General features: G+C 38.9%; 1 long non-coding RNA gene and 1 pseudogene across 2 annotated transcripts; both read left to right on the top strand.

Moving 5' to 3' along the window:
- Nucleotides 1–7,574: 7,574 nt before the first annotated feature.
- Nucleotides 7,575–10,494, top strand: LOC140598239 (uncharacterized). Of its 2 annotated transcripts, none has more exons than XR_012000455.1 (3): nucleotides 7,575–8,015; nucleotides 8,547–8,694; nucleotides 8,895–10,494. It is a non-coding gene; the product is annotated as an uncharacterized lncRNA (long non-coding RNA). The 2 variants fall into 2 exon arrangements; XR_012000456.1 differs by having other exon boundaries at nucleotides 7,701–8,127.
- An 11,959-nt stretch (nucleotides 10,495–22,453) lies between these two features.
- On the top strand, nucleotides 22,454–22,546 carry LOC140598411 (U6 spliceosomal RNA; annotated as a pseudogene).
- The last annotated feature ends 514 nt before the right edge of the window (nucleotides 22,547–23,060 follow it).

Here is a 23,060-nt window from a genome sequence, read left to right on the forward strand (position 1 = left end):
GAATGAGGGAGAAGCAGGCTTCCCACTGAGCAGGGAGTCTCACACAGGGTCTCCATCCCAGGACCCTGCGATCAAGACCTGAGCCAAATGCAGCCACTTAACAGACTGAGCCACCCAGGCTCTCCTGGCTGTAAGATGGTTTTAAGCAGGCTGGATTTGGCAGGGTTTTTTTTTTTAGTTTTTTTTTTAATTTTATTTATTCATGAGAGACAGAGAGAGATGCAGAGACAGAGAGAGAAGCAGGCTCCATGCAGGGAGGCCGATGCAGGACTCGATCCCGGGACTCCAGGATCATGCCCTGGGCTGAAGGGAAGCACTCAACCACTGAGCCACCCAGGCATCCCTAGGTTTTTGTTTTAAAGCAGGCTCCACGCCCAATATGGGGCTTACACTCATGACCCCAAGATGAAGAGTCACATGCTCTACTGACAGAGCCAGCCAGGTGCTCAGCAATTATTTTAAAGCTGACTCTCTCAGGGCCACTTTGGTACCCACAGCTGATCTGATCTGCAATTCCCTTGACCTGAGTGAATACAGTTCATTCGGTCAGGCTTTCTTTCTTCTTAGCTCTTAAGGAATCCACATATCCATCCTGGACTGTCGTCTTCTGAAGCCTCTGCACCTCCAAGCAACCCTTTTATACAGTATCTAAAATAGAGTCCCCATGAGGGCTCACTCTCCACACTTAGTATCTGGCCCTTCATAAGCACTCAAGCAGTTTTTGTCAAACCAAATGCTGAGAGTGCAGAACAGCTTAATCTCCCTTCATTAGCCAAAGCACCTTACCAGCCCTCTCAGATTCCAGGTTTCCTGAATATAAGGAAACAGTCATACTTCCAGAATGGCAAGAGATTCCTATCAAGCTCTCCAAACTAGTTTTGAGAAATACGTACCTGCTCACCCTCCCACTCAGGCAGCTTTGTAATTAGCTTTGTAATTTTCTTTCTCATTAAATGCATTCTTAAATTCATAAGATTATCTACTCATCATACTACCATATGATGCAAGACTGAAGACAACACAGCATTTACATATAACTAAATTAAGCCCATCGCCTAAATGGAGTTGGGGATCCACATTCTTGTCTAAAAGGATGTGTATTCACCTGTAATAGGAAGAGGGCAAGAGAGAATTTGCACAGAAATAAAGTCCTCAGTTCATATATATATCAACTCTCCCGATTCTTTTTTTTTTTAATTTTATTTATGTATTCATGAGAGACAGAGGGGGGGGGGCAGAGACACAAGCAGAGGGAGAAGCAGGCTCCATGCAGGGAGCCTGATATGGGACTCCATCCCAGGTCTCCAGGATCACACCCTGAGCTGCAGGCGGCGCTAAACCGCTGCACCACCAGTGCTACCCAACTCTCCCAATTCTTATGTCCACAGCTAGGTGTTATTTTTTCAATCCAAAGACCAAGTCTACATTCCAACATATTTTACTGAAATGCTGCATACTTAAGAAACATACTCATAACCAGCTGGACTGAAGTGACTTGGTATTTACTTAAAAATGAATATAAACAAATAAAAGTAATATCCAAACATAAAACATGTATCCGTGACCAAAAATAATAAATAAATAAAGGTTACATGTCAAACTCTGGCACTCTGGTAGCTTTGAATGGATAGCTCTGAAAAGTTTACCAGTCCTCTGTAGGTCTATTCTTATTAAACTGCTTTGGTTGGAGTATGATTCAAAATAAGTGAGAGAGATTCACTTTCAGTACAATGATGAATGGAGGCAGACAAATCATTCCCATTTTTAAAAAGGCAACTATAAAGTTGAATAAAATTATTTTAAAAACAACCACTTCAGCACTCTGGAAATCTACCCAAGACCTACAGCAAACTGTTTCTTCATGAAAACCACGTAAGTTTGGTGAGAGCTGCATTAAGTCTGTGGTGCTGTGCTCTCACTTCCCATGCCAGAACTTGTCACTGCCAGAAGGGACTTGCTTGACCTGATGCAGAGTAAGTCAAAGGGTGACCTCTATGCTAAGCACACAGGGTTCTCTCGCCTGAGGCTGCAATCCTGTTAAGGGCAAACACGGTAAGAGTAGAAAGGTATTTAACTGGAAGTTCTGAGAGGTAAGACAGCCATCTGGATTTGATAAGCACTCCATACACTTCAGATTTACCAGAGGCATGCAGAACAGAAACTGAAATTGGTTCAAGCCACCCACATCCCACTGTTGCCAAGGTGTACACATCCACACAAAGGAGTAGCAAAAAAACAAAAACCAGGGAAGACCTGAAAATGACCCAAATGTTGAATGGACTTGCAATCCCACACAGATCCATCAGCAGAGTAGAAGGCAAGAATGATGGGGTCGGAACACAAACTCTGCCCAATCTTTGGCTAAATGTTAAGGTCTGCAGACAAAGCAATCCTTAGGAAGCAAGATTAAAACATTTTAAAAATGAACAGAGACATCAATGGCTACATACTGTAGTAGAGATGACTTCATAAATTTATTGGAGGCAAGTTACTAAACATAACAAGAAAATCCTCTGGGGAAGAAATACTTTCCCTTACTAACGAAAAAAAGCATTAAGTAGAAACTGTCCATTTCCAGATGGTAGATTTAGTAAAGATTTAAAAGCAGCTATATGGACATGGTCAAAAAAGTAATGGAAGTCATGTTTAATGAATTAATGAAAACCATGATGAAAATGATGCAATGCAAGAAGAATCTCAATAAAAAAGATACAAGGTAGGGATCTCTGGGTGGCGCAACAGTTTAGCACCTGCCTTTGCCCCAGGGCGCAATCCTGGAGACCCGGGATCGAATCCCACATCGGGCTTCCGGTGCATGGAGCCTGCTTCTCCATCTGCCTATGTCTCTGCCTCTGTGTGCGTGTGTGTGTGTGTGTGTGTGTGTGTGTGACTATCATAAAAATAAATAAATAAATAAATAAATAAATAAATAAATAATATACAAAGTAAATTAAAGAATTGAATAGCAACTTAGAGCTAAAAAATACAGTACCTGAAATGAAAATTCAACTGATTTGAGATGACAGAAGTATCAGTGAACTTCAATAATCAATAGAAATTATTCAATCTTAAGTAGAGAGGGAGAAAAAACAATGAAGAAAATGAACAAAGCCTCAGAGACCATATCAACATTAACTGTACCAACACACATGTAAGGAGACTCCCAGAAGGACAAGACAGAAAAAGACAGATAAATGTATCTGAAGAAATAACTGCCAAAAACTGCTTAAATTTGATAAAAAGCTACTCTACAGATCCATGAAACCCAATAAATCCCAAACAGTAAAAACACAGGGACATCCACACCTCAACACATCATCATAGTCAAACTGGTAAAAGATAAGGATAAGCAAACAAAAACAAAACAAAACTTTGAAATCATCAAGAGAAAAAAAAAACAACCTATCAGAAAAGGAAACCAAAATTATGATTAACAGCTGACTCCTCACACACACACACACACACACACAAAAATAAAATAAAAAAGCCAGGAGTCTATGGGATAACATATTCAAAATGATTAAAGAAAAAAAAAAAGTCAGGATCCCTGGATGGCTCAGTGGTTTAGTTCCTGCCTTCGGCCCAGGTGTGATCCTGGAGACCCAGGATCAAGTCCCACATCAGGGTCCCTGTCCCTGCATGGAACCTGCTTCTCTCTCGGTGTCTCTGACTCCCTCTCTCCCTCTCTCTGTGTCTCTCATGAATAAAATTTTAAAAAAAGAGGCAATCATGTATTCTATATCCAGCAACACTATACTTACAAAAAGGAAAAATAAAAGACATTCCCAGAGAAAGACTGAGGAAATAAGATTATATAAAGCACAAGTTTTGTCACTGTATTGTTGAACTGCTGTAACATGCACAGATATAACATGACACTAAGAGCACAGAGAAGAAGATGAGATAGACTGAAACAAAGTTCCTACATTTAACCAGAATTAAAGTAGACTGATGGTCTACTTTAATGCCTATGGCCATCCCTAGATCAACCACTAAGATGTAATTCAAAAAGGAAGAGAAGGATCTATTTATATATGAGAAAAACAGGGAAAAAAAAGCAAAATAGGAGGTGCAAAAACAATTATATCAATACTAAATTTGAATTAACTAAACACTACAATGAATAGAGATGGTTGGACTGGATAAAAAAAAACAAGATCCGGGGATCCCTGGTGGCTCAGAGGTTTAGTGCCTGCCTTCAGCCCAGGGCATGATCCTAGAGTCCTGGGATTGAGTCCCACATCGGGCTCCATGCATGGAGCCTGCTTCTCCCTCTGCCTGTGTCTCTCTCTCTTATGAATACATAAATAAAATCTTTAAAAAAAGAAAAAAGTACGATCCTTCAATAAAGCACTTGTATTCAGAATATACAATCTCTTACAACATATAAGACAACCCAAAAGTGATGGTGAGGGTCGTCTGAATGAACATTTCTCCAAAGAAAATATACAAATGGTCATAAAACAGGGGAGGTATCACTAGTGTAGATAAATGTATATTAATCCATGAGATATTATTTCACTCACACTAAAATGACTTTATCAAAAAGGCCATAAAAACATACTGTAACAGATGTAGAGAATGATGCATCAGGTTCTTTAAAAAGTAAGCAGAAACTTACTACGCAACCCAGCAATTTCAATCCTAGAAGTCTATCCAAGAAAAATGAAAACATATATCCACACAATGACATGTATACACACAGGGAGAGGGAAGGAGGGAAAGAAGGACGAAGGAGAAACAAAAGGGGAAAGAGAGGTGGGCAATTAAAAAGTGAGATAATGAATCTGGACCAAGGTATACGGGACTTCCTTGTATTATTCCAGTAATATTTCTGTAAGTTTGAAATCAGATCAAACTGTAAAATTTAAAAAAAAAAGGCAAAGATATTATATAGCAAACTCCATCAACTTCTTCAATGAAGACCATATACAGCTTAAGAATTATTAGAAAACTGTAGGTAACTTTAATAAAATAACTTCAAGAATATAATTTGGTTGTAAAACCAATACAATGAGCTCTAAAAATTTTTTTGTTCAGTTAATAAAGTCATCTGTAAATCCTGTAATATGTTCATATTCACAAAATCTGAATGAAAAGCAAACAACTTTCCATTTCTAACGTGGTAATTCAAAGTTCACTTTGAAGGGACTGGGATTTGGGGTTAATTTTTTTCAATACCAAGCATAATTATATAATAATTCAGATTTTGAAGCGACTCACTTTTTATTTAATGAAATACTTGCTGCTCTGAAATAAATTTCATTAGTAAGAATGATGATGATGTTAAAAAAAGACAATGAAAATGCAAGCTGCATCTCTAAAAGGTTATAATCATTTAAATTATGATTATATCTTTACATTTACAGTTCTCTACTTTTAGATAGACAAAAACAAAAGCAGAACTATTTTATATTACGGACAACCTGGAACATAATTAAGTGCATCTTAATGACGTTTCCACTGACATGAATAGAAGTATGGTTCACCAACAAATGGTACTATCTAAAAACAAAGACACTCCTTCAACAATTTTACTTTGCCAAGTAAAAATACTTTCCAAGTGCTAAAAGCACAATTTTTATTCGCATCTAGTAGAGGAACCAACCATGAAATCATTACTTATTTTCAACTGAATAACTGACATGTCTCTAACAAGCTATTTTCAATCCTAACAGTCCTTTATTTTCTTTAACATATTTGCTGAGTTGATAACTTGCAATAGGTGTCATCATGAGACTAACCAAAACTAGACTAAACGTGACAAGAGACAAAGTGTTTCACACCCTTGAGTGATATCAAGTCAAGAATGAAAGAAAAGCATTGCAAAAGGAGACTACTGAAATGCTACTTATATATTCTTGCAGTAAAACCAGCAATGCATCCATTTTAAGAATTATCATCTCACTTCCAATTTCTTTCCCTCAAGAACAATTTGAATCTCTTTGGCATCCAAAGTCTCATAGGTTAGTAAAGCTTCTGCTAGATTCTTATGCTCTTTTGCATGAGTCTTCAAGATATGTTTTGCTCGTTCATATGAGTCCTGAAATGGAAAAGCAGGTATCTTAGAAGCAGAAAACTTAGGAGAAGCAAAAACCATAAATAAGAAAAAAAAAGGATATGCCTTAAAAAAAACTGTGAAATCTATTCATTTCTATTTATAAAAGATAAAAGCACTGGGCTCTATGCCCAGCATAGATGGACAGGTAGATAGAAAAGGAAGCTTGGTTCTCAAAGATGAGATTTGCAAATGTTCTATTTTTAACCTCAAAATTTATCACATGGATAAATAAAGACTACTTAGGGAGTTACTTAAATATATATAAGTATATAATGTATCTGTTTTTTAGGTAAAATCTATGAACAAATAAATCTTTCAGAAATGTACTGAAATGTACTGAGAGAGGATATGAATTGAGTTAGAAGTTTTATCGGGTTTAAGGTATCTTACTCTTCAAACACTTGCAGAGCACCATGTTGTGTCAGATTCCATGACAGTTTGTGGAAATAGGAACGTGAATGAGAATGATGGGGACTCCTCCTTTTCTGCTTTTCCTGATGCTTTTCCGGCATCCTAGAAGAAACGAGCGTGCAATTAACAGACAGTTGCCCAGGATAAGCGTCCTTTTAGGGCAAATATAAGGTGCAGCAGGGAAGGGAGGCTTTAGGGAAAGCTATTCCGAGGGGTGATATCCATGTTGAGAGCTGAAGGATGGGCTGAATGGGGATGCAAGACCATTCTGGGGCAGAGCAGATGACAGAAGTCCCTGAGAGAGCACATTCCAGTTTATTATTTTTTTAAAGATTTTACTTATTTATTCATGAGAGACATAGAGACACAGAGAGAGGGGCAGAGAGACACAGGCAGAGGGAGAAGCAGGCTCCATGCAAGGAGCCCGGCGTGGGACTAGATCCCAGAACTCCGGATTCAGGCCCTGGGCTAAACTGCTGAGCCACCCAGGGATCCCCCGCACATTCCACTTTAAAAGCAGTTCACTGTGACTCAGATATAGACTACGAGGACCAGACTTTACTGTCTGAGGCTGGAGAATAAAGTTGGGTTTTCAAGGGTTTTGAAAACTATTCCAAGGAGTCAAGACTTTATTGTCTGAGCATTGAGATGCCACTGAATGATTTTTAAATAAATGTAGTTTTGATTTAGTATCTGATTCCGTTTACCACCTTCAGCCAGATAAGTTGGCAGCATTTCCACTCTCTGGATGGGACGAAAAAGGCCCAGAAGAACACATTTCAATGTTGGTGGAGTTGATTTAATTCTCTTCATGACAGGGATATCAGGGCTTCTAACTCCTACCCTCCCACCCTCTCTCCTTCCTTCTTTCTGGTGTTATTCTTGTCAAACATAAAGCTATTTATCCACCATCCTTAACTTTTTCCAAGGAATATCCATGCACTCACACAGCTTCTAATAACCAGCCCCCTGAGTGGAAGCCAGTGACCTCACGGGTGGCAGGGCTTGTATGTGGATGGATACCATATTGTGCACTGGGCTGGAATTCTCTGTTCTTCTTCACTAGGAAGCTGGATTTGTACCAGGAACCTCTTATCTGAAAAGGTAACTCTTTGCTGTGGAGAACAGAGCTGGTTTGACGAAGTGGAGAGGCGCTCAATATTGGTCAGCCCACGCTTTGGGCATGCGTGAGCACTCACAGCAAAACACAGCTGGCATGTCCAATTTTAGCCTTGACTGCCTTGAAAAGGGACCCTTAAAGGAAATATATTTTCGCTGAAACCATTTGTATTATAATGTAATAGCTGATAGACATGTCAGAATATTACTTACTATAGGTGGGGAAAAACTCTGTCAAGTAATTGTGCTTTTTTTTGTGATGACATCGGGAAAGTGATTAAAGCATCCCTGAATCAAAATCATCATAGATACACAGTGAGAGAACCAGTGATTTTATTTATAAAGACGCCTGTAAACCTAATGGGATACCTCCTTGGATGCTTACAAAATGGATGTAAGGATAAGAATGATCATTTCGGCTATGGTAAGTTGGTCATTGTGAGCTGATGATGCAGGGCTTGCTAATAGTAGTCCTGGCACAGACTCTCAAATTTCTTCAATACTTAGCATCCTCCGTGTCCTCCGAGAAGTAAAAGGTTAGTTTCTGAACCGGGTCTTGGATTCATGTGGCTTTCGTATGTTAACAGCTTTTGAAAGCATCTGGGACACACTTGTTCCATTTTAACCAGCACGGGTCGTCCGTCTGCTTTTATTTTTGTCTTTCTCTTCCTCCTCCCTTCGTCCTCTCTTCCCTCCCGTGGTCTTCTGTGTTTGGTTTAGCAGTGTGGCTTACCTTGCAACTTGGCAAGAAAAAAAAAGGCAGCTCTTGTGTGGGGTGGATGGAGGGAAGGATGAGAATCCACTGCCCGAATTTGAGTTCCCTGGGTTCAGTTCCAGTGGCAGCAGCTTTGCTGCAAAAATTGCTTTGCCATTCGAGGTAGCCAGCAGAGGGAATCAGAACTTTGCTTGCAGCAGGGGTTGAAGCAGGCTTTTTTTTTTTTTTTTTTTCTTGGAGGAAATCCTGCAGCCTTCTGGACTGCATACCCTGCTCCCTGGAGAGGTTCCACCCACCAGCTGGAAGGAGAGGAAGGAATGAAAGGACAGGATGAGCCAGAACACCTTGTCACTCTGGAAGGGAGACAGCAGCAACCAGGCTGTGCAAGGTTGTTTTGTTTTTTTTTTTTCTTTTCCCCTTTCTCTTTCTTTTTCTTTTTCTTTTTGTTTTCTTTCTTTCTTTCTTCCTTTCTTTCTTTCTTTCTTTCTTTCTTTCTTCTTCTTCCTTCTTTCTTCTTTCTTTCTTTCTTTCTTTCTTTGTTTCTTCTTTCTTTCTTTATTTCTTTCTTTTTTTTCCTTTTTCTTTAAGGTGGGGAAAGAGACAAACAGGAGACAGGAAGCTGATCTGCAAGGATTCAGAGTTGTGCTAAAAAGACTATGATTTTTTTCTTTTCTCTCTCTTTACAAACGCTGGCAATTGACATGACTACAGACAGCCTGGGTAAAGAACAAAGTGCCTCATCCCAAGTGGACCCTGGCAGCTGCAGGAAGGAAGGCACGATCTGGGAAGGCTGTGTGTGTGTGTGCGTGTGTGTGTGAGTGTTGTTCTACCAATACCTTTCCTTTTTTCTCTTTTTCTTTCTTTCTTTCTTTCTTTCTTTCTTTCTTTCTTTTTTTGGGGGGGGTGTGTTTCTTTTTTAAATTCCTGCCATCTTGGAACTAGCGAGTGGTGGAAGACGAAGGATCTCTGAAGCCTCATCAGTCATCAGGACCATCAGGAATAGTGGTTTAAGAGGACGCTCGGCCTGGGGCACTATACCCTGTCATCGAGTTCCCTGCCTCGGACATAAAGATTCCAGCTACATGGGCAAACGCCTGGATCAGCCACAAATGTACCCCCAGTACACTTATTACTATCCTCACTGTCTCTAAACCAAGGTATGGCTCGACCCACAGTCTGGCAAGCAGTGTGGTATCCTGCACTTGGGATGGGAAACAGGCATGTGGATTATTATTTACCTCCCCTTTCCCATCACCTCTTCCTGCTTCTTTAAAATTAGGAACATACCAATGGAGTTAATGAGGCAGAGGAGAATATGAGAAGAAAGCAAGCCCTGGGATTGTGGTTTTTCTCTTTCAGCAGAGATAATAGTTTCGCTCGTGTTCCTTTGTTGTTATTTGGCAACATAAAAATGTTCCTGATATCCGTAGTAAAGTGCTTTGCAGATGGACAGGGTTGTTAGAAAGGAGATTGTGACAGTGATTATCAGGAACAACAATACAATTTCAGAGGCTTTTCGGGTGAGCTGTTCTTTGTGGCTCTTAAAGGGTTTTTCTCACTGGATAGGATGCACCAGCGTAGGGGCAACTCAAACTTTTAATCACGGAGTATAGAATGAAAGAAGGGTGTGGGAAGGCATAGTACGACTAACTGACGTCCCTTAGAGTTTGTTTGGGTGTGCTTTTGTTTTTGTGTATTTGCCTTACATATTTTATCTTATATGGAGGGTGATCAAGACTCTAGAGACTGAAGTTTGGAGCTTTACAATAGATGTTCTTTACTTTTCGAAGCTCTGTTTTTCTGTGCTGGCTGCCATCAGGAGGCCTGTGGGTCTTGAAACGGGATGAAATATAACTGATGATAATTGGACACGAATTGGTTAAATACTTTAGTCTTTATGCGTGTGCGCGAATGATCATTACGGGGCCAGTGGAAAGCCCACGTAACTAAGCAGTGGGCAGTGCCGACCATGAACTTGATCCTGCAGTTCAGACATGAAAGGCTCCCAGGTGTGAAATCACTGCTTCAATTTGTCAGTTAAATTGGACTTGATTGAGCTGGGGGTGGGGGGGTGTCGGTAGTTACCGCTTCGAATATATGGCTTGTGTTTCTTTACAGGTGATATTAATTTTGTATCGCATTAGCGGGACTCACTGTCTTCTTCATAAATAAATATGCGGAGAGTGAACAAGGCGTGCCTGAGTGATCTGTGCTGCCACCGGGGCTCGTTGATGGGATTAGTGTTTGGTAATTCATGCTGTAGTTAGCTCTTATTTATTCTGTCTCCTCCAACAATGCCTATTTGTAAACCAGACGAGGCAGCAGACTTTCAGAATTCTATTAAAAATTGTGCTTTTTTTCTTTCTTTTTCAATCGCTCCATGACTCGCCCTGCCCCTGCAAGGTCTACTCACATTGCTTTTTGCCCTTGTGAGCATTGAGTTTGTGGGGCTGCTGCTTTAGTAGACCAGCCCTCCTGCTCCCGTGCAGTGCGGTGAGTTTTAACTCTTTGGGGGATTGGGTGGAGAATGCTGACTACCTTCCTCAAGGAAATGGCAAAGCAAGGGCAAGTCTAAAAGAGGAAATTATAGTCATTCCTCATCCCCCCCCCCCCCCAAGAAATAAAAACAACAAACCCAAGGGTTCCAAGAAAAATATCAGACAGGGATCCCTGGGTGGCGCAGCGGTTTGGCGCCTGCCTTTGGCCCAGGGTGCGATCCTGGAGACCCGGGCTCGAATCCCACGTTGGGCTCCCGGTACATGGAGCCTGCTTCACCCTCTGCCTGTGTCTCTGCCTGTCTCTCTCTCTCTCTGTGTGGCTATCATAAATAAAAAGAAAAGAAAAATATCAGACATTCCATCCCTTTTACTCATTTGGCTAAATTTTTCCAAATGTTTCAAAATTCATGCTTTCTTTTTGGTTCTTGTTTTTGACTATGAAGTGTATTCAGAAAGGAAACTTTAGATTAAAATGAATGGAATAATTGCTTTCCTGCCTGAGATTTCTTTTACCTTATTGCTAGCAGGAAATAATGTCGTGCACATTATATTAAGGACAGGATGTTGGATGAGCTACACTGATGGGAAGTGTGTGTGTGCGTGTGCGTGGGTGTGTGAAAGAGAGAGACCGGGAGAGAGAGAGAGAGAGAGAGAGAGAGAGAGATTGAGGTAAAGAGAGAAAGTGCAGTGGTGAGGGAAAAGAGGAGAGCCTGAAAAACATAGAGGGAATTTAAAAAAAATCTGTTTTGGGGTCCTGTGTAGTTTAGTGTTGTGTAGACAGGCGGCATCTGGATCTTGTTACTTTCAAGCTAGTCAAAGCCATCAACTTCTGGAACATTTTTAAAGAAGCTAGATCCATTAGGTGACCTCAACTGATATTCGGGTAATCAGATTAGGGTGGTGGGGAATATAGGATCAGCTACTTTGGGTATCATGGTAGTTCATATTGATTATTATGTTGTAAACTTTCAACAAAGCTGTGAAGTTGTCGAATACTGTTTCGGTGGCTCTGAAATGATAGACATTAATAACATTCCTGGAAGCTGAACATGTGAAGACGTGCCCTGGTTTGAAACTTGGGCACACAGGGAATGAGAATAAGGGTCAGTCATACTTTAAAATGTGGGGAATTTCTGGCAGCATGAATACTATGTAAGAAAGTACTATCATGACCCAGTACAGCATGAAAACAACTGGGTATTTCAGTGTTGTCTTTTTGCTCCTTTTATATTTTTATCTTAAAATATTACCTATAATAATTCTGAGGGGAATACATGCTGCTCATGTTTATTTGGTAAGCAAGCCTTGGTGGAATTCACAAAATCTAGTCCTAGACTTGCCTTATAGTTATAATCTATTTTAAAAATCAGAGCTATTTAAAATGATACTGATACATAAAGAATATTTATGGTTGATAAAAATAGAGCTCTGTGGTTGACTATAAAAGTCATATTCTGGTGACATCATAACTTAAGCTGTCCTGTAAAACCAGGTGTTTTTAACTAATCAACAAAAGCCACTTACTGACATTAGTTTGGGGTGAAAAGTCTTTATGGGGTTCTTAAAGAACTCAAAGGTGTATTATTGCATTTATTCAGACAGTACAAAATACTGAACCTTTTCTTTCTACTTAAATGTGTGTGTTAGCTACAGCTGCTGTTTTCTTATGATAAAACAAAATGAGAGTAGGATGTTTAAACAAATGGAAAGGTTTCCCTTTCCTCAAATGCAATTAAAGTTTTAGAAAAACTTGGGGCACTTCCCTGCTTTCTCTGCTCCTCTTATTTTCCCATTACTTTAGAACTAATTCACTACCTTTGTTGCTTAAAAAGAAAAAGAAATTAGAAATAAGTTACTTATGCTTTCCTCCCTTTGAATAATTTTCCAAATGCTTAAATTATTATATTAGATAAATGTACATAGAAGTAAAATGAAAACCCAATGACTCGCTGATAGCTATCTTGTAGCGGTATTGTTCTAGTAGGCATGCTTTCCAAGACCTCGCATTAAAAGCTGTCATTTGTCAGTTTTCTTTTGGCCATTTCCCCCCTATTAAAAGAAGCAATTTAAAAAAGAAACATTGTTTGTGATAGAGCAGAAAAGAAGCAATCTTGATGAAATGTTTTAATATTTACATAAGAGCCATAGCCAGATTTAAAAAAAAAAAATCTTCATCAAAACGAATTTGCTGTTTGAAGGCCACCAGAATAATCAGCAAACTTTAGAGAAAGGGGACCAAAAAATAGCTCGTTAGCTTGATGATAATATCCATAATCACATTTGATTGAGTCATAACCTAATATTTCTCAGCAATTTTGTTATAGCCCATTCAAAGCAAGCAACCTGTTGCTATTGCCTTGTGAGACCCAGGGTGAATGGCAATCTGAGTTATTTTGTGGGGGGTTTCTTGGAAAAGCAACTTAATCGTAACTAGGAAAGCTAAAAAGAGTAAAACATGGTCACAGCCTGGTGAATTGATACTTTGTTGCTGAGAAAGATATTTCCCTCATGTGTGGTACCTGGAAAACTTTATCATCTTCCCAAAACTTTAAAATGCATCCAAACGCACACAGCAGCTAGTCCTTCCTTCCATTTCCTTACCCTGAGCAGGTCATGATGTTTCTACCGATCCAGGGCATGGTTTCTACTCACGCTGCTTTTCCATCAGCCTACTGCTTTCCCGCCTTTGACCATCTGCTGCCCCTGAAGATCTTGCAGAAAGATCTGTGGGACCCAACAGAGTTTTTCTGGCTGGTGGTACTCAGATCGTATTCAGAACCTGGTGTGAAGATGGGGTCAGGTATAGGGAGTAACTCATCAACTGCACACTGACTTCAGGCTGAGTTTCCAACCATCTGCAGCCTGGACAGCTGCCCATCTCTCAAAGTCTAGCTAGAGCCCGAGTGATTGTGCCATAGAAAGAGCAAACACTTGAAACACGAAGGACTAAGGAGTAGGGAAAGGAAGAGAGAGGCTCCTATGGGGCAAGGGATATTCTCAAAGATGTGACTGTACAGATCCTTCAAAAGCAAAACAGGACAACCCCTTAACACACTTCTTGCACATGAAAATGTTGAAAATCTTGCAGAGGGAGGGAAAGAGTTTAGAATTTCCTTAGTACTTCCTGCCTCAGATTTGCATTGATAGCCAGAGTTGGTAACTTGACAGTTTGAAAACAGCCTTGAGAACTCCCAAGTTCTGTTTTCCTTTGAAAGGCTGAAACATACAAAACTGGTTTTCTAAAAATTGTCCAGCAAGAGAACTTTGAGGTACAACTCCAAATATTTCTTTTGCCTCAGGCGGTAATATGATAGCATGAAACTATGATAAATCTTGTTTGTCTCATTTGAGAATGTACACAATTTTAATTGGTTTTGAATAAGAGAAAAATAGTAACAAGGGGCCACTCTCCCTTTCTAGTTGTCCTGTTTTCTTTACCCCCCCCCCCATGTTAAATTATCTTTGGAATTGTCTTTTCTATAATGCAGTCATTGTTTTCACAGTACTAAGTTTAGTGCCTAGCTAAAAGGAGGAGATATGTAAAAAGTTCATGTTGTTGTTGTCTTTCTCTCCAGAATCATTCTTAATTCAAAAGAAACCTCATGTCAATTTGTTCTAACAGTATCTTCCTAACAGCTTCCTTTCGCTTTCTCTCAGTTTGGGAAAAGAACAATAGAATTATAAATCAAAATTATTTCTCTGAAGTAATTAAATCTATTAGAGGGTTGGAGGTAGGGGTGATTTGCAGGGAGGGAAGCAAAAGAAGAGAAGTAGGATGTAAGTTCATTTCAGGTCTTTCTGGCTCCAGGAATTCTGGAAAGCTTCATTATTGCACTAATATGATTTTGCACAATCCTTTTTGACATTATCAGTCTTTTTGGCAGAGAGAGGGCTCAGTCACAATTACGTCCATGCCAAATTCTAAGAAAACCAGTCTTTTCCTTTAAAAGAAAATCTTTTTAGTGTCTGACTTCTTATTCGGAGTAAATGGTTGATGTTTATCCACAATTGGCTTCGAGTACTACATTAAAATTGTGTTTTGTAACAGTCTCGTAAGCCACAGCTGTATGTGATTAAATAGTGTAATATCAAAAGCGTGTGAGAATAGGCTTTTTTATGCTATAGCTGTTGCACAGCAAGAGAGCAGATGGAACCAGAGGGAGAGCCAGGGCAACAGTGTATTTATGTGTTGTAATACCTGCGTTGAGGATACACATTGCTGTTTTTTGCAGTAGTGGGAAAATGCTGACCTATCTTGGATGCCATTGAAAAATACACTTTTTGAAAATGGACATGGACCTATCATACCAATTTTTATTTTAAACAGAGTTACTGTTTAATTAGAAAACATATTTACCGAAGGGTCCGAAACATTTGCAAGTGGAAGGATCATAATGATTTTCCATGCAGCACACATTCAAATAACAAAAGTGAATTTCTCATTTCTGTTTTGAAATCATAACTTTTTTGCTTTTTAAAAAAAAAATTTTAAATGTTTTTTGCTGCTTTAAGCTGTGGAACTATTGTAAGAAAATCATCAGGCCATTTATCCCTAAAAAAGAGTGATAGGTAATGAGGAAAACAAAATAGGTGGTGGTATGATTCTTTTTTTTTTTTCAGATATTTGGAAATATAGTATTTGGTTTTGCATGCCTATTGTTCCTTTGTGGCCACTGTTAAGAAGTACATACTTGTACAAAGGGACACACTTTTGGGTCTATCTCTTTAGCAGGATATCATAATAAAGAGATTTATTTTTCATGGGATGCTTAAACTATAAAGTTTTTGAAAGAAAATCTTCATGAAACCTGTCATCTTGAGTTTTCTTGAGCTTGTGAATCTATAGGATACTAATAAGAGATTTACTAGTAAGTCACTGTTTTCAGGGTCTTGAAAAAGCCTATAGAAGTAGCTGTTGGTTTTCAAATTTCAGACATTAAAAAGCAATTTGGAAAAGGAAAAAAAAAGAGGGGGTTGACAGAGATAAGTTGGATTCTTTTGTTTTGTTTTTCATGTTGATATAAGCAGCAAATTTGTTCACATTTAAACTTTTTTTTTTCGTGTAGATTTACTGGTCAGGAAGTATATACCATGTGGGATCAGTAACTGGATATAGCTTTGGAATTCAGAACATCGACATCTAATAGATCACAAATTTCAAGAGTATGGATAATAAATGCTGACACATGGATTCTGGTTTTGTTTTATTTTTGTGGAGGGAGGGAATTCTCTGATTTGTGTGTCAATGGATTGGTTTCAGGTTCTCTAAGATCTCTTCCATGCTTAGTATTTGTGACTCACACTTTGAGACTAAATGAGCCTGCTTTGATGTATTCGTGGTACTGGGAGATGACCTTGGTTTTGTGCTGTCAATGAGTTTTGTTCAGGTCCCCATCCTTTCTCCAGAGCAGATCAAATACTGCTTTGCCCACTCTGGTGATTGATGAATTTAACTGTCTGCTTCCTTTGCCAATTTAAACCCAGTGTCCCAAGAGAAACACATCCATCACCTGGGAGTGGGTGGAGAGCAGCTCCCAGGGGTAGGACAGAATGACAGGCATCATTTAATCATGGTCATTGCCAGCTTTGTTATTGTGGTTAAAGTTTTCTCCTTTGGGTAAAATTAGAGCTTATCCAAAGATGGTGACAGTGTGATGCTTTCCTTTTCTTCATTTAACTTCCTCTCTGCAGGTGGTTTCAGAACTGAATGGGTAGGCATGTGTGTGGCCTAACCAGTGGGGTGATGGAGGCAGAAGGATTGCCTCCTTAAGGCCCTGACAACCCTAGTTTTGTGAATGAAACTAGGAGCTAGTGCCAATATGGAAATGACAATTGATAGATGAAATACTATTTTGACTGGAGGTTATAAATCCTTAAAATCCCTAAATTGCTGAATAGTAGCCTTTAAAACATGAGAAAAGAATACTATAGTAACTATAGTATATGGAGTACGAGGAGGAAGAGAATTACTTCTCCGGGACACATAAGCACAACCGTTATCTTTCTCTCTTTTTCTCACTGAGTACCCTTCTTATTCCCCCAAAAGCTCCTATTAGCCGAATTAATGAAAGTAAATAGAGGGACACCTGGGTGGCTCAGCGGTTGAGCGTCCGCCTTCAGCTCAGGGAATTATCCTGGAGTCCCGGGATCCAGTCCCACGTCAGGCTCCCTGCACAAAGTTTGCTTCACTCTCTGCCTACGTCTCTGCCTCTCTGTCTCAGTGTCTCTCATGAATAAATAAATAAAATGTATTTTTGAAAATAAAGTAAATAGAACCTTGAATTTTGTTTTTATGAATGATAGCCAGATAGAAAAAATAGACTTGACTACATACATATTCAGGCAACCCTGGTAATGTCCTGTCTTATTGTGTGGAAAGTAAGAGACAATGGAAGAAAAATAAATCTTGCTATATTCTAAGTATTGGTACTAATTATTTTAGGTATGGAGTTTTTGTTTCAGAGTTAGCTTTCCTACCATTATATTGTAGGGTTAAGAAGTTGGTATACATCACACTTCATATGCTAGAATCTTTGGCTATTTCATTCTTAACTAATGGTTTTCAAGCTGAATATGAATCATGCATAGAATTTAAGGAGTTTTTGAGAAGCCTTCCCATTTTTATCTCATGTACTGCTATTTATCTTAGTCACATTGCTGATTGTTGACGATTTAATGAAAAGGAAAATGGAAAACAGAATACTAACTATCTGGGTTTCTGGAACCAGTTAAGATACCTTAAAAGGTTTCCTTACATATGTGAGTCACATTTGAAGCTATTATCGATGTCTGTAAACTCTCATATTGCCCCTTTTAAAACTTATCACTCACATAAATTGGGTGGTGGCACCCTGACTATAGCTCCTGTTGAGGTGACTCAGCATTCAAGCAAATATACTTTTAAGCTCTTAGCTAGTTTCGAGTGGATAAGAAGGAGTGTGTACAAAGCTTGGAATAAAATTTCAGAGATTGTTTTCTAGTGTATCATACAAAAAACCCATCTGACATACTTACGATGTTTCATTTCTTCACCTCTTCTCAAGTGATGAGAAAAACTTTTTTTTTTTTGACTTGGTACTCGTCCCTGGAAGGGTTGTGACACTCCTGAATTACCCTCAGCCTTGGCTTTCAGCCCCTAGGCCTCTTGTCCCTTGCTGTGCATACCAATTCAAACCGAACCATTAGAAATAAGGATGTTGTGTTTCAGAATAAGGCAGGAAATTCTGAAAAAGCATAAAATTCTGATGTCCTTTTTAAAAGTTATTCCAAAAAATTAACCACTGCTTTTTTTTTTTTTTAACCACTGCTTTTAAACATTATTATTATTAGGACAACTAGACTTCGTGTTAACAATGGCAGATTTTCCCTTCCTGGCTTGTTCTTGTTCTTGTGTTTAACTTTGTTAATAAGCTGGAAAAAGATAAGGAAAAGAAATCGGAAGAGATAGGTCAATGAACATGGAAGAATTTCTCTACAAGTTTAGTGACTTTCTTTAGCAACGGGAGTAGTGATGAGTCATTTTAAAACCTTCATATTTTTGTCTTAGTAGCTCCCATCCCACAAACTACCAAAGATATTAATATGCATTCATCTTGCACATCGAATTAAAATTTTTTTCTGGCAACAGAAAGCTAAAGAGCTTTTATAATTTTGCTGCCCAAACTCTTCGAGTGCAAGTAAATTCATTTATCTGTGCCTGTGAATTTTGGGCCATCATCTTGCACGTGAGGGTGTCATTGCAATGTGAAAAAAATCTAATCCACAGCATTTCTTGAGGTACAAAGATTATCAAGGGACTAAATAGAACGATGAGTAAAGTTGACAGTGAGTTATGTTTTGTTGATATGCAAACAAACGTTTATCGCTTTTAGTTTCACTGTTTTCTCTTTGGTTTGGAGGCAGTGCGTTCTTGTCATCTTGTCAGTGTTTTAGTGGGTTCCTAAAATGGTCAGAAAGCTTGAAAAGCTGGCCATATCTCTACCTATTGTGGCTTTTTTGGCATTGAAGATATCTCTGCGTTTTAGAAATCCCAAATTTCCGGGGCGGGACGCAAGGTGGAACAGCACAGCGTTTTGGAAAATGTCATTAGCATTCTTTGGCTAAAATATGTCAAAAGCAGACACATTGGATTGACCTTTGGCAGCAAGAGCAACTGAGAGATCCAGATCTGGGTTCCAGGCTCACAGAATTTTTTCATTGTGCAATTGGTGGAATTGTTTACCACCAATTGAGAAGAAGAAGAAAAAAGACCTCGAATGTAACAGGTGTTTCCCTGCACTTCCAGCTTAGGGGTAGAGGCAGGAGGCAAGTCAATGGCATGATATGTACTTTATGGCATAATCTTTCTAAATTCTTCTGTTTGTAAATTGGGTCATGGATTCGTTGCATGTATTAAAACGGCCACCTCCTTGTGTTCCTCAGTGTCCATGGTTATTTACCCAGAATCACTTCTCTTGAATACATGTGTCTCTTAAAGAATCCATGTACCTATAAGTATGCACATTCCACCAGACCTACCATTACTTGCAGAAGTGTGGGGCACCCTGAAGATACTGTTTCTCCCGTCCTGAGCCTCATGTGAGGGCTTCCTTCATACTCATTCTTGTCCCAGTGATACAAGACAGTCATGTCACAGGCTCACGGCATGACCATTTTCTCCCAACTTAATCTTAAAAGGGAGGTGTTTTTGTTTTTGTTTTCTTTCTCTAACTTCACCCATACACTTGTACCTAAAAATCCACTCACTTCCCAACTCTTCCAGGGAGAAGTCTCATAATCACCCAATGTTTGGATTCTCTACCTAATTACTCAATTTTCCTTCCCAGCTCTCTAGCCAGATCTCACTGAATTTCATCAGCAAATTCAATGAATCAGTTTTCATTTATCTCTCACACACATAACACGCTCACACACTTCTGGAAACTTTAAGGATTATTTCAGTGGTTCTGATTTTTGCTGAGTCTAAAAGACCAAGGGGAATTTGAGGGGGCAAAGCGACATATACCTGTTCTTTCCAGGTCTTTTCATTTTCTTTCTTTCTTTCTTTCTTTCTTTCTTTCTTTCTTTCTTTCTTTCTTTTCTTCTTTCTTCTTTTTCTTCTTCTTTCTTTCTTTCTTTCTTTCTTCTTTTTCTTCTTTTCTTTCTTTCTTCTTTCTTTCTTTCTTTCTTTCTTTCTTTCTTTCTTTTTCATTTTTTCTAATAAAATTCTATTTTTTATTGGTGTTCAATTTGCCAACATACAGAATAACACCCAGTGCTCATCCCGTCACGTGCCCCCCTCAGTGCCCACAACCCCATCACCCCCACTCCCCGTCCTCCTCACCTTGACACAGACACTAGAGGAGGGGGCAATGTGACCAGGGGGCAGAAGATGGGAGTGATGTGACTACAAACCAAGAAATGGCAGCAGCTACCAGAGCCTTCAGAGGGAAACAATACCTTGCTTTTGGCTCAGTGATATTTATTTCAGACTTTTGGCCTCTGGAACTTGGAAAAATTGTTTTCTATTGTTTAAAGCCTCCAAGTTTGTGATATTTTGTTACAGCAGCCACGGGAAACTAACACAAGAACAGAAACTCTGTTCTACGCTGCCACCTATAGGCAAATTCTCTGGTTCCCAAATCAGAATCATCTCAGTAGGAATTAGAGTAATGGCCACAGATCTGGATACAGGGGCATTACTTCCAAGTCTGTAGTAATAAATACCTGGGTAGAAAAGTCAGATAACCCAAACATGAAGGAAATGAGGTACCCAGAGTCCAGGGATACTCTTCAAAAAAAAAAGGCATCAAATTAGAATTAGAGAAGCATCACAGAAGACATAGGCCAAGAGCAACCCTAAATAATGATGTTAGCTTCCTTTAGTTGTTATACTGACAAAAAAGTTGGTTCTTGAACTTGTCAGTCCTAATCCTGCAAGATGGAAAGAGCTGGTTGTTTCTAAAGGGAGAGATTCCCATGTAAGAACAAACTAGTAAGGTAGGTTTAATGAATGTAGTCACATGTATTCATTGTTGGGTGAAGAGCTCCAAGTAGGTGCATGGTTTAATGACGTGGCAGCATAAAATCAGATCCCTGGGTATATGTAAAAGTTTGGGCTTTGACTGATTCTACTCAACATGTACATCATTAAGTGCTAGCAACAGAAAGACACCAGGATCAAGAGGCAGATTTCATCACCTAGGGCTACACATCATTCAGTGACAAATTATAGTAAATTAAACCAGATTGCATTTATAGGCACACCTTGGAGATATTGTGTCTTCAATTCCAGACCACCAAAATGAAGCAAGTATCTCAGTAAAGTGAATCAATTGAATTTTTTTTTTTGGTTTTGCGCTGCATATAAAGGTTATGTGTATACAACATTGAAGTCTATTAAAAGTGTGCAATAGCATTATGTCCAAAAAACACAATGTATATAACTTAAATTTAAAAATACTTTATTACTGGGATGCATGGGTGGTCCAGTGGTTGAGCGTCTGCCTTCAGCTCAGGGCATGATCTTGGAGTCCCAGGATGGAGTCCCACATGGGGTTCCCCACAGGGAATCTGCTTCTCCCTATGCCTAGGTCTATGCCTCGTTCTCTTTCTGCATCTCTCATGAATAAATAATTAAAATCTTTAAAAAATAAAAATACTTTTATTACTAACAAATGCTAACCATCTTGTGAACTTTCAGTTGATTGCAATCACTGATCATAGATCCACGTAACAAATGAAGTAATAATGAGTAAGTTTGAACTGCAAGAAGGACACAGAGACATGAAGTGAGAAGTCCTGTAGAAATAAAAATAACACTAAAAGACTTGCTCAATGCACGGTTGCCACAAACTTCAATTTGTAAAAAACAACAACAACAACAACAACAAAAACAAAAAAAGAAGATACGTGTGAAGCATGATAAAATAAGGTATGTCTATATAAAAAAGTGTTAAAGTGATTAGTTATTAAAGAAAAAAGGGTTTTTTCTCATAACATTTATCAAAATAAATTCCCAGATGAATTAAAGGCATAAATGTGAAACAATGAAACTACTGACATATAGTAGACAACATATGTGAATTTTATATGAACATGGATAGAGAAAGCCTTTTTAATCATAAAAGTCATAATGATATCACCAAGATGGCAAGAAAAATGATCTTCTCCAGTTCCCTCAGAGAAACACCAACTGGGGTATCCATAGTCAAGGCATCTTTGTGAAAGTCCCAGAACCAAGGATGAGGCTGGAGTATCTACTTGACTCAGAAAAATAATAATAATAAAATAATGCATTTGAAGGGTAAAGGGAGCAGTTTTACTTTGACCTAATCACCCTTTCCCAAAACCAGTGCAGTACAGCACAAAGATATACTCCCAGAAACCTCTGATTTCTCCAGTGTGAAAAAGCCCAAGGGAGGGTATCCAGCTTCTCCACTGTTATGAGTGCTTCTAAGGATGCCTACACTTCAGTCTCATCTCACAGGGTCCACTGGAGAAATAAATAGCATAAACTTTCAAGTATCAGAGATGGAGAGGGGGAAAGGAGCTCATAGCAATTAAGGCAGGGATCATGGTAAGCTGTGGTTTGGGGAGTGTAAGTACCTGAACAGAGCTCTTAGCTAAGAGCCAGAGTGAGAGCCATTTGGAGAACCAAAGTGATGGTGCTCACTTCAGCAGTAAATATACTAAAATCAGAACGATACAGAGAAGATTAGCATGGCCCTTGCACAAGGATAACATGCAGCATTCCATATTTTTTCAACTTCTGGTCTTTGACCTTGTCAGAATCATCTAGGGTGAAATTTACTTAGGTCATGGTTGATATTCTTGACTCAGCCCACTCATACAGCCACTCTGTACTGAGCAAAATGACTAGAAGAATTCAACACAAAAGAAAGAATCAGAAACAGTACTCTCTGCCAGAGTTACAGAATTTAGATTACAATTCAGTATCAGAAAGTCAATTCAGAAGCACAATTATAAAGCTACTAGTGGCTCTGGAAAAAAAGCATGAAGGATTCAAGAGACTTCATAACTGCAGAAATTAGATCTAAAAAGGATGATATTAAAAATCAATTAAATGAAATGCAATCCAAACTGGAGGTCCTAATGATGAGGGTTAATGAGGTGGAAGAAAGAGTGAGAGATATACAACACAAGTTTATGGCAAGGAGGAAGCTGAGGAAAAAAGAGAAAAACAATTAAAAGACCATGAGGAAAGGTTAAGGGAAATAAATGATAGCCTCAGAAGGAAAAATCTACATATTGAACA

This window comes from Vulpes vulpes, chromosome 3 (assembly GCF_048418805.1).
Source record: "Vulpes vulpes isolate BD-2025 chromosome 3, VulVul3, whole genome shotgun sequence".
Lineage (NCBI taxonomy): Eukaryota > Metazoa > Chordata > Mammalia > Carnivora > Canidae > Vulpes > Vulpes vulpes.